The 20,302-nt window shown below is 35.1% G+C and overlaps 1 long non-coding RNA gene across 1 annotated transcript; it reads right to left on the bottom strand.

Annotated features, from left to right (window-relative positions):
• Positions 1 to 6,227: 6,227 nt before the first annotated feature.
• Positions 6,228 to 7,169, bottom strand: LOC133188820 (uncharacterized). The gene is made up of 3 exons (XR_009721323.1): positions 7,041 to 7,169; positions 6,713 to 6,825; positions 6,228 to 6,541 (listed from the first exon to the last, which is right to left on the bottom strand). It is a non-coding gene; the product is annotated as an uncharacterized LOC133188820 (long non-coding RNA).
• Between the last annotated feature and the right edge of the window lie 13,133 nt (positions 7,170 to 20,302).

The following is a 20,302-nucleotide window of genomic DNA, read 5'->3' as shown; positions in this document are numbered from 1 at the left end:
CTGAACGAAGAGCGAACGCTGAACGCTTTGTGAACGGTGAACGCGAGCACACGGTGAACGGTGAATGCAAAACTGTGAACGGAGAGCGAACGGTGAACGTACGGTGAACGAACGGTGAACGCACGGTGAACGAACGGAAAAATGGGAAAGTAGAACGTTTCAGGGACTGTAGCATATTCTGTCTTGGTTTTCTAAATAAAAAAAATTAAACCAGAAGTCTCTGACGACACAGTACATGTAGCTCTACTAGTTTGTACTTATAACAAATGAAGAGAAAAGTAGCACTTGCTCTTAAAACCATGCAACAGCAATAAATAGAATAATGGTCCTTGGTCTATTTTTGTAGTAATATTTATTGCAATCAGACTAAAACGTTTGGAGGAGTAGCCTTTTGATACAATTTCTCCGAATATTTTATTTTAGAAACCATGGCAAGATAATTCATCAAAATCAAAAACCGATAAATAGAATTATTTACTAAGTGTTCATGTGTGCAAATTTATATTGAAATCAGGCTAAATTTTTAAAAAGAGTAGCATTTAAACGTATTTAACGAAACTTTCTATTTATAGTAACCATAGCAACATCATAATTCAAAAACCTATGCACAGAATTATCTATCAGAGTTTGAAATCTCTGTCTGCCAGGTTTTGTTGAAATAAGGATGAAACTGTTGGAGGAGTCGCATTTTGAAAAAAAAATCACAGGTTTCTAGTTTTTAAGTAACCAAGGCAACAACGCTCACCAATTACAAACACCGATACTGCTTGTGTGCAAAATTGTATTGACAACACACTTAAATTGTAGAAGTAGCATTTTGAAAGTATTTCACAGAAATATGTATTTTTAGTAATCATGGAAACATCGCTTCCCAAAATACAAAACAGATGCACAAATTTATGTATCTCAGTATAGTGTACTTAATTGTGTGCCAAGTTATATTGAAATCTGACCAAAAACTGCAAAAGAAGTAGCGATTTAAAGGAAAATCACAGAAACTAACCATGGCAACAAAGTCCATCAAAATCAAACCAGATGCACAGAATTACGTAAATTAAGTTATTTCTGCCAATTATATTCAAATCAGACCAAATTTGTTTTGAACTAGTGTTTACAGAGAGAAGGACACCTTATTACCGCCTAAAATCTTCAAGTCTCTTACTTTGTTCACTTATTCGATATTTATTTATTATTTTCCTTTTACAAAAATTTGATTTCCTGATAAAAAAAAAAAAAAGAATTCGAATAATTGATATCAAGAATTTTTTTTTATACCAAAAATACCTCAAAAATATAGAAATGACGCCTCATTCAACAGAGGCCCTAAAACTGTCCATTGAGCACCCCTTCTTCAAGAAATCATAACAATTAACTTATTTGACAGGTGTGACATGTAATGTGCAGTATACATTCCTGGCTACACATGAATCAACACTTTATATCACATCTAAAAAGATCCAGTCATCAATAAAGAACGAGCATGTTAATCCTTCTTCGACAACTCTGCATACATCTCCAATGACAAATATTCCAATAATTATTATATTTAAAGCAGCGACAGCCAAAGTTACAAACGGAGAAATAGTCATGGACACAACTATCTTAATATTTTATAAGGGATCTCAGAGGTCAATCATTACAGAAGAACTAGCACAAAATATGAACTTCAAACAAATTGGAACTGAAACTCTGATGACTGCAGCATTTGGTTGGAAAGAGGTGATGCGGACTTCGATAACCTTAATTCTGTTTGCAGATTCTGGCGAAAAAATTCAGATTCATGTAGTTGTTTTCTATGTATTGCAGCGAAATATCCATACGCATCAAGTACCGATCAAGAACCTTCCTTATCTAAAACATTTACAGTTAGCACACTCCTAATAGATCGACATTTGATGTTTCTTTATTTATCGGCGTTGATCACTATTGGGACATTGTTGGAAATAATATCATACCGGGACCTGGACCAACTGATGTAAGCTTTAAAATATGTTATCTACTCTCGGGACCAACGTACTCAAGTGCAAAAAACACAATCATGTTACTTCTTGCAACATCCCGTCTTATCATCACCCAGAAGAATTGTAAATAGAGAAGTTCTGGAAAATGGAAGGCTAGGAAAACCAACTGATTTGCAAATTATAATTAAGGATCAGAATTATGTAACCTTTAAAAAATGGTCAATATACAGCGAAGTATTCTGCAATTTACTTTCAAATGAAACAATTGCACTGGAACGCTCAAAGAATGTGACTCGCCGTTTATCTCAAGATCCAGATATGTTAAAGACGTAAACAGTATTCTTAAGGAACAGGAAAGATGTGGATTTATTGAGAAAGTAGAGCAAGAGGACACACCCAAACAGCAAGCACATTACATTTCTCACCATCCAATTAAAAAGGATTCAAGTACGTCACCGATTCGAATATTATATAACTGCAGCTGTAAACAATCTGGAAGCCTAAGCCTCAATGACTGCCTCGAATATCACTCTCCACAACTCAATGAAATTTCAACGATTTTTACACGATTTCGAGTAAAACAATATTTTGTGTCAACCAACATTGAAAAGGCCTTTTTACAGATCAGATTTCATGAAAAGGGCCGGGCCGGTTGACAGATTACACAAATCCAGATGCTCGGATTTCTACCTATCGATTCAAAGTAGTATTATTTGGAGCAACTTGCTCACCATTCCTTCTCAGCAAAACATTGGAAACACATTTTGAAAGAAATCCATGAGAATTGTCTAAATCGTTGTATGTAGACAACGTTTTAACCAGTATTGAGGATGAAAATTCACTTTCAGAATTTTACAAAACCTCTTGTGTTCTTCTAGCAGAGGCTGGATTCAATTTAAGAATTCGAACAACATAAAATTGTGCCACACAGCAGCAGAAGAAAGGGTACTTGATAGTGACAACATTGTAAAAATTCTGGGATTGAGATGGGATGCAAAAACAAACTGCATTTCCTTTCCAAGACTTGATTTAGACATCAATAAGGAATATGCAACAAAAAGAGAAGTTCTAAGCTAATCATCCAAGATTTTTGATTCACTAGGAATTTTGGGACCTTTCAGCTATTGTAAAGGAAGGAAATGGAAAATGCGATCCTAGTACCTTCTTAATATGCGTATTATTTTTAAAAATCTTTGTAACAAAGTAACTATACATGTAGGAAAGGTAATATAGATGTCCATAATGGAAGGTTTGTGCCGTTATCAGTGTCAGTTATATGGCATGTATCAGCTGTGTGTCACGTGAGTTACTGGTATAAAAATAGAATTGTTAACTGAAAGTAGAAAATGACACTAGTGCAGGGCATACGCATGTTTTCGGAGAAAAAATGTTATAAGTATTTGCTTTTAATTTTATTGACTATTGTAGCTTTTAACTTTATTAAATATTGTAAAGTTAGCTTAATTTGTTTTAAGTCAAGAGGTGACTTGTTTACTTCAACATATAAACTGTCTACAGAGAAGTTCAAAAAAGCCCCTAAGCACAGTCGAAGACCTTGATGGTGGTTTGCATCAAGCGCTTTTAAGTAAGAGGTCCTTGCTGATCTACAAGCAATACAACCATAGTCTAATTCTGATCTGACTAGAGAGCGATAGAGTTACACTTATTAAACAATTGCACTGATTTAGAAGAAAAAAATCTGCAACAATTAATTTTCCCAAAAACACAGAATAATTACTTCTCTGTACAAATTTAACTATAGGTATGTGTGAGTGGAATATAACCAGTCTGATGCACACAATTTTGACCCTCGCAGTGTGGATCAAAGGCAGAATTACTCAGGAATGGAAATCAATGATATAGCAAGGAGTCCTCGAGAGGTATATTCTCTTTAATTGTATATATAGTTTTCATTTCTAGTGTTTTGTATTTTTTAAACTTAATGAAATTGATGAAAAGTCAGGCAATTTCTTTTTTTTAAATAAAAATGAATCATTCATTCAAGTTGTACAATATGAGGTATTTTGTGAGATGCACACTTTAAAGGATAAAAAAAATCGATACATTTTTGCCAATGTGGCATTTGATTGCAAGTCAAGTGAGGCATCAGTTAAGGAAAAACCTGTTCTTTCACTTTCAAGTTTTGCTTAACGTATTTTTTTTTTATTATTTCCATAATTATGTTCTATTTAAAACCTTTTAATAGACAATTTATTTTTATTTTCTAATTTCAGATATCCCCAATATACAAGCCCTGGATATTCTTGAGGAACAAAAACGGTTATGATTGGGACAGGAGGTGACTGTGATCAGCCGACTAGACTGTTGATACCAAAGTGAAAGTTGCGACCGCCTTTTTAATTTGAAAATTCGAAGCGAGAGTATATTATTTTAATGAAGGAAAGAGTACATAATTGGTGTTTTTATCATTTTGATGATGAAATGTAAGTGTTTATTGCAAGTTGACAGAGTTCGTCCGCCGATTAAGAGATGCAGGAGAGACCCTATTTTTTTTTTATAAAATACACATGAATTACCATTTCACAAGGAGTTAAGACCGCCTTTTTAATTTGAAAATGGCAATTTCTTGCATCAGTGTGACCTACTTAATGTCGGAAAAACCTGAGTTTTCAGCTGTTAATCACACAAAATTCTACCCATATCACTATGACGGAGGCTTGAAGAAAAAACAAAACAAATGTGAAATCAAAGTGTAATTTACATTTGTGAAAAGTGCACAGAATGAGATTTTCAAGTTAAAATTTAAAAATCTTTTTGTGAAAAGGGTTGCAGATTTACATATATTCTCACTTTACAAGTTGAGTGTCAAGGTTGCATAACATTGCACACACTCTTACAATCTGATTATAAACAGGCTTCATATGGAGTGCAATAATACCCTGCAAAATTGCATAGTTTTTTAAATGTCCAATCGCTCTCTCTCTTCATGGATTATAGCTCGGGCAATCCTCCTAGTTTTAGTGGTTGCATTGCTGCCTAACTGCTTTCCAAAAGAAAATGGGGGAATGTTTAATGTGGCACCTTTCAATGCTAATTCACCTCTAATGAGAAACCCACGATCAACCATAATGTCATCCCCAAATTCAATTTTATCCAAAAAAAAAAAACAAAAAAAAACAACAGAATCTTGAACTATTTTTGTCAGATATGCTACCAGTATATAAATCAGAAACAAAACAGAAAGAACCAGCTGTGGGAGTTATAGCTACAAGACACTTAACAAGGCCGAGTCTAATTCTAATGTGCATGACTGCGCAGCGTTGTAGTTCCATGCAGTCGTATCTGCCACGTAACACCTATCCAAGTATTTGTAATACAAAATTAACATTATCTTTAACGTTTATGGGTCCTAAAATGTGCTTTTAAGACAATATTAAGGAATAAATGCTGAAATGGCTTTCAAGACGTCAATGTTACCGGGTTCTGTAAGCAATGCATGACGCTGAAGAATGACACTTGACTCTCTTCAGTATTCAAGACGTCCATGAACATTTTATCAAACACTGTTGACAGAACATCAAAAGAAACATACCAGCAATCTAAACATTGTTATTTTTTACCAAAATAATTCATCTGCGCCGATATACTGTAGATTCTTTATTTTTCGAGAGTACTTAATTTCGCGAAATTGCTCTTTAACGTCAAATCGCGAGAACAATAATTCGCGAGTGGACGGTTGTTTAAAAGATTTTACATTGATTTCAGCACCATAAAAATGAAAGCGAGTAATTTTATTTTGCGAGTAGTGCTTCTCGCGTAATTACGCAATAATTAATTCCTCGCGTATATTTAGGAATCTACAGTATACAAAATGCATGCCGCAATATGGCAAATTTTGAGGTACATTGTATTGGGCATTGGGAAAAAATAAACTTTGTATTAATTCCTACACCAAACCAGATGGTCAACTTTTTTGAAATTTCACAAGTTGGTGACTTTTAACAATAACTTTCATGTATTCGACTGAAAACGAAATCCCTAGGGCAGAAATACAAAAAAAAAAAAAAAAAAAAAAAAAAAAATTGGGGGTCCAATAGTAAATTTGACAACTTTCAAGATGGCTCTCTTAGAAATCGGGATGGTAAACATTTGATATTTTTATCTTAAAATAAATAATATAATAGTAAAAATTCATTCAAGAAAATTTATGAAAATATCTAGGGTAGAAATAATTAGACTCGGCCTCGTTAAAGGCATTATGACGTTTGTAATTTGAGTGTGTAATTCTCTGAGCAGATCGAAGACTAGGTTTTTGTACAAAAACATTCTGTGCAGTCTATTATACATCTTGTTTTTTTTTAATGTTTAAAGCATTTAGGTATATTCTCCATGATTTGTTCTTTGGAAGGCCACTTAATTAAAAAGCTAAGGTCGATGTTCATCAGACACAACCAGGTAGTGAATATTCGACACACAGAACTTTAAGAAATGGCAAACATATCACTCAGGGACTTGGTGTCAAATCCTCTACGTACTCGTAACAAGGTAAGAGTGAACTCTTCCTTCAGTGACAACAAGCGTATTGGCCCTCTTCTAGGAGTTTGTAATTATGGGAAATTCTGTTATTTAGAAATCAATAAAATTACAATGTACAAACTACTGAATACAAACTGGTAAGCTTTAAAATTTATAAGTACTAAACTAATAATGTTTAAGAACTTTTTTCTTTCAAAGGAAAGTTAAATCAAAATTGACCTAGATCACAAATAAGCTGCGAGACATTTGATTACCTTGGAATCCTGACGTTCATTTGTCTAGGTGATGTTCCAGTATACCATTTAGGATGCCTTTAACTTCAACACATTGAAGATGCATGTAACTGCAAACAAAGCCAGTGATAGTCCTGTAGATAAAGCATAGTTGTATTATTAATTAAAGCATATATTGAGTGTGAATACACTTAGGACAGAACTGGATGATTGTATTAGATAATTTGAATACAGTATATATGCACATAATCACCAGGTACAGAAAGTTTTTTCAAAGTAATTGTGGAAAAATTTACACTAAAATACAGAAGTAACTTTGTATTAATATATAAGGAAACTGTTCATCAACCTGTATAAAATTTACAGGACTTGTCATCTTTAAATATGTCTTCTGTCAATAGTCTTCTCTTCGTTTGCCCCTATCAAGGAAGCTGTTATCCTCAATGCCAGACATCCCCTTCATGTCAAGGTTGGTTTGGCATGAAACTGACACACCAACCATGTGCACAGATCTAGCATATAAGTGGTCATTCACTAAGATTAAATAAACACCATGAGCTTAATTTTTTTTTTTCAAATACTTAGACATGTCAAATGTAGCTGATTATATTTAAATTCATTTATTTGCACGACTCAGTTTTACAAAAGCTTTCAGTATCATGTACATATAGATTTAATAGTCATGCTTTCAAGTTTACATTGAGGTATTTCGATGTAATTATTTTAAGAAATCACTCTGCAGCCATTTTTATTATGAAAATTGTTTATTCATACCCTGTGTGTGTTGGGTTGACACTTCTTCACTGCCACTGGTATCCTCCTCTTCCACTTTGACAAACATCATAGGCTCTGCTATACACTCAGCGTAAGATGCCTTACTGGGACCAACGTTCTCTTTTTTTTTTTTCAGGTATTAGCTGTTTCCTTGCCACAGGCTTCCTTGCTTTTAGAATCACCCGACGCAAGTCTGCGCTCACTGGATAGGGGTGAATCTCAGTAGGGCGACCATCAATGAAATGTTTACGGCATACATAATTATGCATGTTTGTTGACGTTGTCGACCGTGAAGAATTTTCTTCCATATGCCCATATTATAACTCATATTTTAGTGTCTTCTAGCCTAGTTTTTGGCTTTGGTATCTGAAAGAATTCTACCCCTTTCATGTATTCTCGGTGCACGTACCTGTTGTCACTGTTGCACGTACCCCAAGAACAGCGTTTTACCATTATGTTTTTGTAATAAACCGCCGTTGTATGTCGGGTATCACGTGTCTCTGTTGCTTACGCGCTTGAAAAATTCCTTACATCTATGAAAATATGATAAACGACTATTACAAATGGGGATCGTCGTGAACTTTTCGTTTGGAACAGAAAGGTACACATGCAGTTTTGTTTTTTGAAAGTTGAAAATCATTCTCATCAGTCCAATTTTGGATTTTGTTTAGACACGACTATCACTTCCGCTCAATGGACTTCATATTTGTGGATCTGTAATTAGGGACAAAGTCATCAAATTACAAACTGCCAATCAAATCTTTTTCAAGGACTTCAGCTTCTTCTTTAGAGGATTCAGCAAAATATCAAGTACGGTTACCAAAGAAACACAGACTTACTGACCTGATAATAATGGATATCCACGGAAGAAGTTTGTATTCAGGATGTTTTGTTTGTTTGTTTATTGTTTAACGCCCCTTTTGAGAATGTTTCACTCATATGGAGACGCCACTACTTGCCGATGGAGAGCTACAAATTTTGACCTATACTCGGCACTCAGGGTTATTGAGCAGTGAGGGATCTTTTTCGTGCTAGCACCTACTGCGACACGAGATCTCGGTTTATACAGTCTCATCCGAAGGACCGGTCTCCACGTCCCACAGTGGGATTTGAACCCGCGACGTAAGGATGTTCCCAAATCATCACAGAAATTCGAGTCATTCTGGATTACGGCCACAAGACGGAGCATTAATCACGTGCTAAGAAAATGCACCCCATGTCAGAAGGTAGTTGGACAACCATTTAAATTACCGGATCCACCACTACTTCTCAAGGACCGTGTATCAGACTTTCACTTTTCAATTGCCGGAGTAGATTACGCAGGATCCCTTAATGTCAAAGTGAAAAGACAAAGCAAAAAAAGATGTACGTATGTCTGTTTACATGTGCAACAACCAGAGCTTTTCATCTAAAACTTGTTGAGGATCTATCAACTGAAACATGTGTATTAGCACTCAGAAGGTCCATTACCAACAAAGGAATGCCGCACACCATTTGCTCAGTCAATAGATCAACATTTTTACCTGCCCGGCGAATCATCATGGAGGAAGCAGGCTTAAAATTACCTAGAAGTTTATAACTAAAGGTGCACAATGGCATGGGGGCTTTTTGGAGCGTCTGATCAGGATAACAAAAACAACTCTGCGGAAAATACTTGGAAAGGCATTAGTGAGTGAGCCATTCCTTCATACCATACTGTGTGAAACAGAAACAATGATAAAAGACCGTCCATTTACTTATGTCTTATCAGATATCAAGGTCCCACAACAATTGTCACCCTTTCATAAACTTTATGGACGAGGGGCACTTCCAAAATATTTTTGTTGCCCGAAGGAAGATGAGTATGTGAACAAAATCCAGTTGATTAAAACCTTTGTCGGAAAACCAAATCGTCTTACTGATTTACATCAACGATGGAAACAGGAATATTTAACAAGTCTACGTGAATACCATCGTTGCCTCAGGAACACAGTTAAGACCTTAAAGGTTGGATATGTTGTCCAAATTTACGATATTCTGTTATCTTCAAAAAAAAAAAAAAAAACATCGTGCCCTGGGGAGGATGTTAAAAATACTATAACAATAAATTTATTTGACAAGTGTGACATGTTTATGTGCAATGTGCATTCCTGGCTATGACGATATAATCGTGATGAGGTCATAAAAGTGATGACATCATTGTGTTTTTTGTGTTGTGTATTTTTACCATGTAAATACTGAGTCAGATTTAGATAAAGTTTGTTCCGTTCAGATGTGTTTATCTATCTCTCATTACACCCTCGACAACAACTGAGCAGTGGATGATTTGTGACCTTCTCAAAGCACTCGATGAGTCTTGTTTATTAGGAGATTAGTAATCCATCAGACAGTGGTACATGTACCTCGGAACCCGTAATAGTTCAGCTTACGAGCAAGTCACTGGAGAGGGACTTAACCAAGGTTTTTGCGAATATCAACATGACTCTCCTAGATTCTGAGCTTATCCGTTGATGCATGGTGGCCGTTGATATATGGTGGACTCCAGCTTAGTTCCACGGGATCACTTCGTACAAAAGAAGAAGGTATTGTTTTAGCTTTAATGTGCCCTAAAAATTTAATGTTTTCAAAAAGTTTTGAAACTGGCTTAAATATTAGTTGAGTATATGACTGTAATAAATCAGGAAAGAATATAGCATGATGGAGTACCATTCTGGATATATGACGTCATTAATTTGATGCATTTCTCTATTTTAAACAGAAAAAGCCTCAAAATGTCCCATTTCAAGGGTTATTTTCCTTAAGAAAATAGTGTCCACAGCCGTCGCCCACGTTAATTTTTAGATATGTTGTGTAAAATTGTTTGAAAAATCACATATCTCAAAATCTTTGTGGACGATGCCTGTGGACAATATTATCTGAAAGAAAATTCCATTGAAAATTGATGTCTTCTGCAACTTTTTAAGAAAATACGGGAAAATGCACAAGTTTATGACGTCACAATTAGCATTTGGAAGGTCATGTGAGAAAAAAAGATTTGTATGATCTTTCTGCATGGAATTTCAATAATTCAAAAAGCATGAGTTTTAATTTTTTACATCACTTTTATTTTTAAGAAAAACACAGGGCAAGATTTGTATTGAAACCGTACCTTGTTCTTTATGTTAACTGTCTTAAATGATGAAATTCTTATTTAGATGGTCCATGACTTGGCTATGTACAGTTACATGTTCCTGTATTTTGTAATGGATGGACGTCAACGACACAGGGCGTTTGGGAACACATGAGGCAAGGCATTTGTCATCTTTCTTAAATATTGGAACAATCTGGATTCCTGTGTCGAATGATGAGTGGAAAATTGGTATCAATATTGATGTAAATTGATCAGCATGGTAAGGCAATACTTTCAGTCTTGGCTGGTAAGTCCTCGGGGCCAATATTTATGTTGACTTTGATATTTATTAATGATGATGTAGACTCCCTCGTGTGTCACAATGTATGTCACATGTATGTCTGACTAGGGACTGGCTCCCTTGTCTGGCATGTTGCTGGTGTTCTCATTGATATACACAGAGTGAAATTGGGTGAGGATTTTTGCTTTTGGTTCTTTAATTAGGACCCCGCTCTGCGGGCGCCCTATAGTGATCAGTCCGTCCGTCCGTCCGTCCTTCCTTCCGTCTGTCCGTCCAAGATCTCTTGTCCGGGGCATATCTTCTCTCTCCTTGGCCCATTCTGGTTCATACTTCACCCACAGAGTGTCTTTGGGTAAAGGGTGTGCAGTGACCTTGAACCATTTTTCTAGGTCTAAGGTTAAGGTCATAGCAGAATTATATGAAAAAATCCTTGTCTGGAGCATATGTTCTCTCCTCTTGGTCCAATGTGGCTCACACTTCACTCATAGAGTGCCACTGGTCAATGACTGTGCAGTGACCTTGAACGAAGTTTCTAGGTCAAGGGTCAAAAGTAGCCTCTCTGTTTAAATTCTTGTCCAGAGCATACTTTCTCTCTCCTTGGCACAATCTGGCTCATACTTCACCCACAGAGTGCCTTTGGGTAAAGGTATGCAGTGACCTTGAACAATGTTTCTAGGTCAAGGGTCGAGGTCAAAAATTACCTCTCTGTTTAAAATCTTTCTTCTGTGCATAATTTCTTTCCTTTAAGTCCAGTCAGACTCAAAACATTACCAACTGACTTAGGGTACGGAACATTTGTGATTTTCCTTCCATATTTTGATTTGCAACAATTTTCATAGAGGATATGCAACATACGTGATTTTTGTGCCGTTTTTTTTATTGAGGGTATGGAGCACTCGTAATTTTCGTGCCAAATTTTATGTAACAAGGATGACATAGAAGCCCTTAAGACTCAAACAACACATCCCTTAATAGTACACAAATGTTCCTCTTCAAAATAAACCCTTTTCAGCTACCTTACATTTTTCATGTTCGTTGCTGAAAGCGACATCCTTAGAGATGGCCACCATCTCAATGATATCTAGTTCTCACTTAATTACAATAAATATACATGTAACATTTTGAAAGTTGCAACACCTTGTGTATCTTATCTTTTTCCCTTGAGGAAGGACCGTAATGTTTTAGAGCTGCTATTGATGCTACTGCAGAAAATCTTATTAATGTAACTGTCATGCGCTCTTCTATATTCGCTCTGAGATGTTGCCTTCAAGTGTCGATACCGAGTCTAGTCTTTGGGGGTTTTGGTATATCTGGTTTTCAAAAATACCTTGGTCTACGACGTATCAGAGTAATTGATCCTTTGCTGTGAGAACTTTCTCGTACTCACTTTGGTCGGGAGGTGCTTTCGTAGCATATCTGTAACGTGGTTTTTGAATTAGATTGATTGATTGATTGTATGTTGTTTTAGTCCCATTCGAGAATTTTTTCACTCACATAGAGACGTCACCATATACCGGTGAAGGGCTTCAAATTTTGACCTTTACTCGGCACTCAGGGCCATTGAGCAGTGAGGGATCTTTTTCGTGCCAACGCCTGCTGTGACACGGGACCTCAGTTTTTAAGGTCTCATCCGAAAGACCCGCAACTTTCACTTCAAAGTGCCGAGCGCATGGCGAAGGAACAGTTGCTACCCATTTTTTATCGACTTAGGTCAGTCGCGGCCGAGATTTGAACTCACGACCTCCCGATCACGGAGCGAGCGCTCTACCGACTGAGCTACCGTGAACGGTGTTTTTGAATTAGGTTGTAGCATTAATGTCATTTTTTATCACTACTTCACACTTTAAGATCTTCAAATTTTCCTGGATCCTCTGGCTGTCTGTTCTCTTCCATAGGAGAATTTCCCTCTGTCCTGGTTTTAAAAGTGTAATGAGTGAATTTATCATAATCACGTCATGGTCAGTCTTACCTTATCTTGGCAGCGGTTTGCACTTATCTGCAAGAGAAAAGTTGGAGACAAAGTAGCTGCAATAATGTAGCCCTCCGACAGTTTTAATATGAGATATATTTTTTAGGGGAGGGCTACAATTTCATCGGATCTCCGTAATAGTGCAAAAATATTCTTTTTAATACGGGATGTCTTCATGCAAAATAAATCGCTTTAAGATTCAACTTCCTTCGAATAAGATTGATTTCCTTATTCATTCTCATCAACCTAGCCCTTAATTAGCTAATACAAGAAAAAATAAAAATACATGTTTTCTAGTCTTCTTCCTCAGCTGCCATGGAAGGTCTCGCATGATGTACCGACAACTTGATAAAATGAATATCGGAGCAGATAAATGAATTTGCATAAGCTATCACTTATATGGATGTTTATCCATATATAAAAGCATTTGACGTCGAAGTTTTTTTTACTTTATGGCGGTATTTATGTTTAAACTAGGGACTCCTACATATTCATTTACAAGCATAAGGTCCGCATCCTTACTCATTGACTGTCCCTTAAACGTGAATTTTAACCCCACTTAGAGCTTGTCATTTATGTTGATTCCAAACGATGATTTGGCTACTGCAAAAACTGTAAGAGGCGTCAATTTTTGACGGCCAATCCTCCCCTATTGCACAACTACAGTACATTCCCAAACATATTCAAAAATATGAATGGGCTGCTTTGAAAAATGAAATAGGAGTTCAGGGAACCAGATTTTTGTAGAAGAAAACGATTTTTTTTTTACTTCGCTCTGCCACTCCCCCCCCCCCCACCCCCCGGGTGAAAATCAATATATAGAGAAATGGTGTAAAAATGATCACTTTAATGTAACTAATTAATATCCGACGTTATTATTGTGATATTTCTGAAAATCCTCATAATTTTATCATCGATGTTCTTTCTGTATAAAAAAATACAAATTTGATCATATTTTCATCATGTTATGTCAACAATTAAGTTTAATATTTTCCCAGGCCAAAAACAATTCTTCCCCCATTTTAAGGCTATTTCACTTTGTCTAAATTCTGGCCTAAATGTGATTTTAAGTTCAAAAGGAACGGTCTTCTCAGTTTTCAACTAATGACTTATTTTTTGAAACTGAAAGTACAATTTTCACACCTTCATGTCAAAGCACAAGTATTTGTTGGTCAAACGAAATATATATATTTTGATAAGTGGTGAATAACACGTAAAGCATCCATATGCAATATGGATCCGCGCCCAATTCTATACACGCATATGTGTGGCGTGTACAAACCTTCTCATAAAATCATTATTATGTTCCCCAAACGAAGTTTTGTTCACATATTGTTTTTACTCTGTTTCTTATTATTAAGGTCTTTCGTTTCAGTCGGAAGACCTTATAGTGATTCTACTGTTTATTATTATTATTATTATTTTTCCCATTTTTTGTCCAAGCGATTTCTCAGAGATGACTCAATGGATTTTCTTGAAACTTTCAGGGATAATTACAAATAAAATAAACTAAAAACCTTTTTGAGCATTTTCCAAAATAAACTTCCGGTCGTCAGATATGTCCGATTTCCGTTTTTTCAAAAGAGTTCATGTCCGGACGTTTTCTCAGAAACGGTAAAAGATTAAGTCACCAAACTTTCAGGGATTATAGATCATGACAAGAAGGTTTGCAGAATATGTTTAAATTTGTCAGCCGTCACTTCCGGTCGTCACAGGAAGTGATCAAGTAATCGAAAATTTCAACTTTTCTTTTTTAGATTTAATCTTGCATGACATTATTGTATCTGTTTCGAAGTTTCGAAATATGTTGGTCCCACCGGAAACCAAAACGTCAATTTCCGGTTATAAGCGAAAAACTACATAATTTGAGCATTTTACTTTCCCATAAATATCGCTTATAGATTAAGTGTTTGAAATGATTTTTTAATGTTATTTAGACTTCAAATGTCTAGAGTAACGTCAAATATCTTGGTAAAATTCACTTCCGGTCGCGTGTTTTACTGTCCGCAAAATAAGAATTTGTGCAAGTGAGATCTCAAAAACAGTAAGAGATTAAGACACCAAACTTATAGGAGTAATAGAACTTAAGGAGTAGGCAAAACCATTTGGGTTAATAGCGTCAGCCGTCACTTCCGGTCGTCACAGGAAGTGATCAAAGAAATAAATTTCAAATTTTCTTTTTTGAAATAAAGCTTGCATCATATAATTGAACCTCTTTCACAGTTTCTATATGTGTTGCTCTCACTGGAAACAAAAAACGACAACTTCCGGTTATAAGAGAAAACTATGTAATTGGGATTTTTAACTTTCCCAAAAATATCGCTTATAGATAAAGTTTTTTGAAATGATTTTTATATATGTTATTGAGATTGCAATTGTCTAGTGTGTCGTTAACCATCTTAGGAAAATGCACTTCCGGTCGGGTTTTTTTCTGTCCTCAAATTGAGATTTTGTTCACCAAATTGCTCAGAAACAGTACATTGCTAAAGTCTAAAACTTTCAGAACTGATAGTCAGTCCTCAGTTTATTTACATCATGTACAAATCGTACGTTGCCGTCACTTCCGGTCGTGACAGGAAGCGATGCAGAAAAGTGAATTGTTATAGTTTTTTTTCTTTTCACAGAAATGTTTGGCTAATGCGGATGTTAGATAGACCATAACCATGCAATTTATAATCACCGGAAGTGCAAACCGAAAAACCGGAAGTTGTCTCAAACATGAGTAGTTTTTCATGGAAACTTTTAGGGAGGATCAGTTGTGAATAATTAAGGTGTAGAATGAACATTTTATTCGTTTGGAGCACTTTCGTTCATGACGAAGTACACAAAGAAAACAGGAAAGTAATTCCGTTTGTTTTTATTTGTATTTACATATCTTTGAAAGCATTGAGATAACTTTTGATAATTATTTAGAGTAATCTTATTGGCAAGATTGTCTTTTTTTTTCGAAGAAGTCAAGAAAACGGAAGACCTGTTATTGCCTAGGCAATAAGTATCTAGTTATTATTATTATGTTCCCCAAACGGAGTTTGGGAACATATTGTTTTTACTCTGTTTCTTATTAAGTCTTCCGTTCACAACGGAAGACTTATAGTGTTTGTATTGTTTCTTTTTATTATTATTATTATTATTCCTCCCAAATTTTGTGAGCGCGATTACTCAGAGATGGTGGGATAGATTTTCACAATTTTTCACATGACAGTAGGCTGATATATGAAGTTTGTATAAAATTCCGTTTTTTGAAAAATTCACTTCCGGTGCGAAGTTATGACCGATTTTCCAATTTTTAAATGGACTTTTGTCCGGTGTTTTTCTCAGAAACGGTTTGAGGTAAAGATGTGAAATTTACAGGAATATTAGATCATGACATTCTCTTTGTTTCGAAGTTGTTTTCGTGTGTTTCCGGTACTTCCTGTCCGAACCGGAAGTGAACTTGTGTTTGGTCAATTTTCAATTTTTTTGTTTTTTAATATTTTTTCAAGATATTATTATGTATAACAGAGGTTATTCTACAAATACTAAATATATAATTTGTTTTGAAATCAGATTCCACATTCTGTATATTTTCGGTACCGTCATTTTCCCTATTTACCTAGTGTGTATACAGTGGGCAAAGAAAGATAACTCTGACTTGTAAGTGAGAATAGAACTTTCGAGATAAAGGCGGAAATAGTATCGATGACGTCAGAGACATATACACTCTCCATATCAAAATATTTAGACGTTCCATATTCAATCTTCTAAATGTAAGAGTACGTTGGTTACCGCTTCCAGTGCATGTAAAGTTTGAAGTTGCCAGTATAGTGTAAGTCTGTATTGACAGTTAATTGATTTACAAATGAATATATCTAAAAAAAAATTAATGTATATGCTAGCTATAGGTAGCTAATTCAATTAAATATATTATAAGCACTGAATATACATTTATAGTGATGGACAGGCATGCAATTTTATCTATCTCGTATAGTAAGTTCAGAATACGATAGTTATAAGCCTTCTATAATGCAGACGATTTATTATTCTCTGTGATTTGAATGCGAAATTATCCCGATTTCCGAGTTTTACTTCCGATATTAAAAAATATTACATACACTCAAAAAAGGAATTAAGCGATAGAAAATTGTAATACAGTACTGTTTTAAAGCCTTTATAAATAAATTGATATCTGCCACTGAAAAGAAAGAAAATCAATCTATAGATTAGATTTGGTTATTACATGTATATTTGATAAAAAGTTGAATTATTTATGACACATGATCTATACTCTGTATACCCAAGAAGTTATAAAAGATGTGAAAAGGCGATTCTTGGTTTCTTGTGAAATACTCAAAGAGTTAAAAAAAAAATATGTGAAAACGCGATTCTGTGTGAAATAATTCTTCGCTATATGTTTCTTTTGAAAAAAAAATGATAAAAAATTGCACAGGTCTGATGATATGTGGGATGAGTATACCTGAATGAACACAATTTTATGCAATGATATATAATTATGTACATGAAACTGACGTCCGTACTTTTCCTTATAATTCATAAAACATAAAACTATCTAATTCCTTTGACCCCCCCCCCCCCGGTCTTGATTAATATTTGGAGATGTTCGTGCAGCTAGGCATTTGAATTATATATTCGTTTTAGATTTAAATCTGGAACATGTGGTTATAATTACATTTACATGTATACAGAATTTCATATTCTATAATGGTAGCTTTGTCATTATGATACTGAAATGTTCAATTTACATGTCTGAGAGAGAGAGAGGAAGAGAGAGAGAGAGAGAGAGAGAGAGAGATTCCCTCTTAATCCCGATCCTCCTATCCATTTACATAGACAAAAAATTAGTTCTATATCAGTGACACCCATTCTCTATTAAATGTTTTCTGATTTCATAGTCAGTCATGGTCACATCCTGTATATTTTTCTGCTTAAAAAGTATTACACGAAGTGCACGTGTGTTGACCTGTCAATCAAAATAACCTGACGCTGTATGCACTGCAAAAAAGTAGCCTGAGTTCGAAATGATCTTGAAGTATGATCTTTAAGCACATCTGATGCAACAAACTTGTGAAAAAATACAATAAAATAAAAGATCTCGGTATTATGAACTTCGATTGTGAGACGTGGAGACCGGTCCTTGGGATGAGATCGTATAGATCGAGGTCCCGTGTCGCAGAAGGTGCTGGCACAAAAAAGATTATTCACTGCTCAATGGTGATAATTGCCAAAGTATAAAAAAAAATTTGCAGTCTCCTCCGGCGAGTGGTGGCGTCTCCATGTGAGTGAAAAATTCTCGAGAGGGACGTAAACAACATATAATAAATCAATCAATTAATCGATTGCTGAATAATTACTGTTATTGAATAATCTTTCTTTCTAATAGGTATGCTGTCAAATCTTGATAGCTTTACAAAACTCAGTAACTTTACGTTTATTGTGATACTAACTTAATTCATTATATTTTTTTATAACACCATCACAATTATGCCAGAACATATACACAGTGAAGTTTATGATAGTACGGTGTTCGTTCGTCTGTTTGTTTGTCTTAGAAATGATTGCAAACAATTTTTTTAAATTGCTAATCATCCTTGCTCTATGATATACGTATATCTCTCATAGGTGCCAAATGCATTATACAAGATTGATCATGAAAATCAAAGTACCATAAGTACTGAAAGGACTTTTTTCCAGTTATTTTTTCTTTCACAGTTAATATGATATGTATGTTTTTGACACAGAAAAAAGCAAATTCTTACAGATTTAGAAGAACGGAAGACTTTTTTGTTGCCATGGCAACAAGTTTCTAGTTATTATTATTATTATGTTCCCCAAACGAAGTTGGGGAACATATTGTTTTTACTCTGTTTCTTATTATTATTATTATTTTTCTTCTTCTTCTTCTTCCTGGGTACTTTTTTGTCCGCGAGTGATCTCGTCAACTACTCATCCGATTGAGGTGAAACCTTTTTAGGGTTAATAGGCATGTTATGTAGATTTGCGGAATCAAGGTCATTTTGAGCACACGTGCATGCACGTGCGTGCACGTGCAATGCGTAAAATGACCAATATACTTGATATAGCTGTAACTTTTATATTTTTTGATGAAATGCTTTGATACTCAGAATATAAGGATATATTAAAAGTGTAAACAAGATGACATGGTCAACATGCACATGCATGCACGTGTGCGCACGCGCAAAGCGTAAAATGACAAATATACTTGATATACTCGTAACTTTTATACTTTTTGATGAGATGCTTTGATACTCAAAATTTTTATATATATTAAAAGTGTAGACAAGACGACATGGTCATCGTGCACATGCATGCATGCATGCATGCACGTGCGCGTGCGTGCAATGTGTTAAATGACCAATATACTTAATATAGCTGTAATTTTTATATTTTTTTATGAAAAGCTTTGATATTAAGAATATACAGATATATTAAAAGTGTAGACAAGATGATGTGGACATCATGCTCATGAATGCACATGCGCGCGCGTGCAATGTGTTAAATGACCAATATACTTAATGTAGCCATAACTTTTATATTTTTTTTTATGAAAAGCTTTGATACTAAGAATAAACCGACATATTATATGTGTAGACAAAATGGCATGGTCATTATGAACATGCATGCAGGTGCGCATGCGTGCAATGCTAAGATGACCAATATACTTGATGTAGCTGGAACTCATTTATTTTTTGATGAAATGTTTTAATACTGAGAATATAAAGATGCATTACTAATATAGATGAGATGACATGGTCATCCTGCACATGCATGCACGTGCGCGCGCGTGAAATGCAAAAAACTATCAATATACTTCATTGGCTTATTTAATGAAGCTTACAGGAAATAAGACACCAAAAGGGTGTTGGGGAGCGTTTGGGGAACATCTGTAACGGTCCCCGTTACAATTATAACTAGTTATTATTATTATTATTCTTTTTTCTTCTTATTTCTTCTCCGGTACTTTTTTGTCCGCGAGTGTTCTCGGAAACTGCTCATCCAATTGAGTTAAAACCATTTTAGGGTTAATAGGCATGTTATGTAGATTTGCGGAACAAAGGTCATTTTGCGCGCACGTGCATGCACGTGCGTGCGCGTGCAATGGGTAAAATGACCAATATACTTGATATAGCTGTAATTTTTACATTTTTTGGTGAAATGCTTTGATACTCAGATTATAAGGATATATTAAAAGTGTGAACAAGATGACATGGTCAACATGCACATGCATGCGCGTGCGCGCACGCGCAAAGCGTAAAATGACCAATTTTCTTGATAATATCGTAACTTTTATACTTTTTGACGAAATGCTTTGATACTCAAAATATTTATATATATAGAAAGAGTAGACAAGATGACATGGTCATCATGCACATGCAAGCATATGCATGCAAATGCGCGCGCGTGCAATGTGTTAAATGACTGATATAATTAATATAGCCGTAATTTTGATATTTTTTGATGAAA

This window comes from Saccostrea echinata, unplaced genomic scaffold (genome assembly GCF_033153115.1).
Source record: "Saccostrea echinata isolate AGI-Se365-2 ecotype Australia unplaced genomic scaffold, CSIRO_AGI_Sech_v1 ptg000016l, whole genome shotgun sequence".
NCBI lineage: Eukaryota > Metazoa > Mollusca > Bivalvia > Ostreida > Ostreidae > Saccostrea > Saccostrea echinata.
Note: the sequence above shows the minus strand (reverse complement) of the source record. Positions and strands in the feature narration are given on the sequence as shown.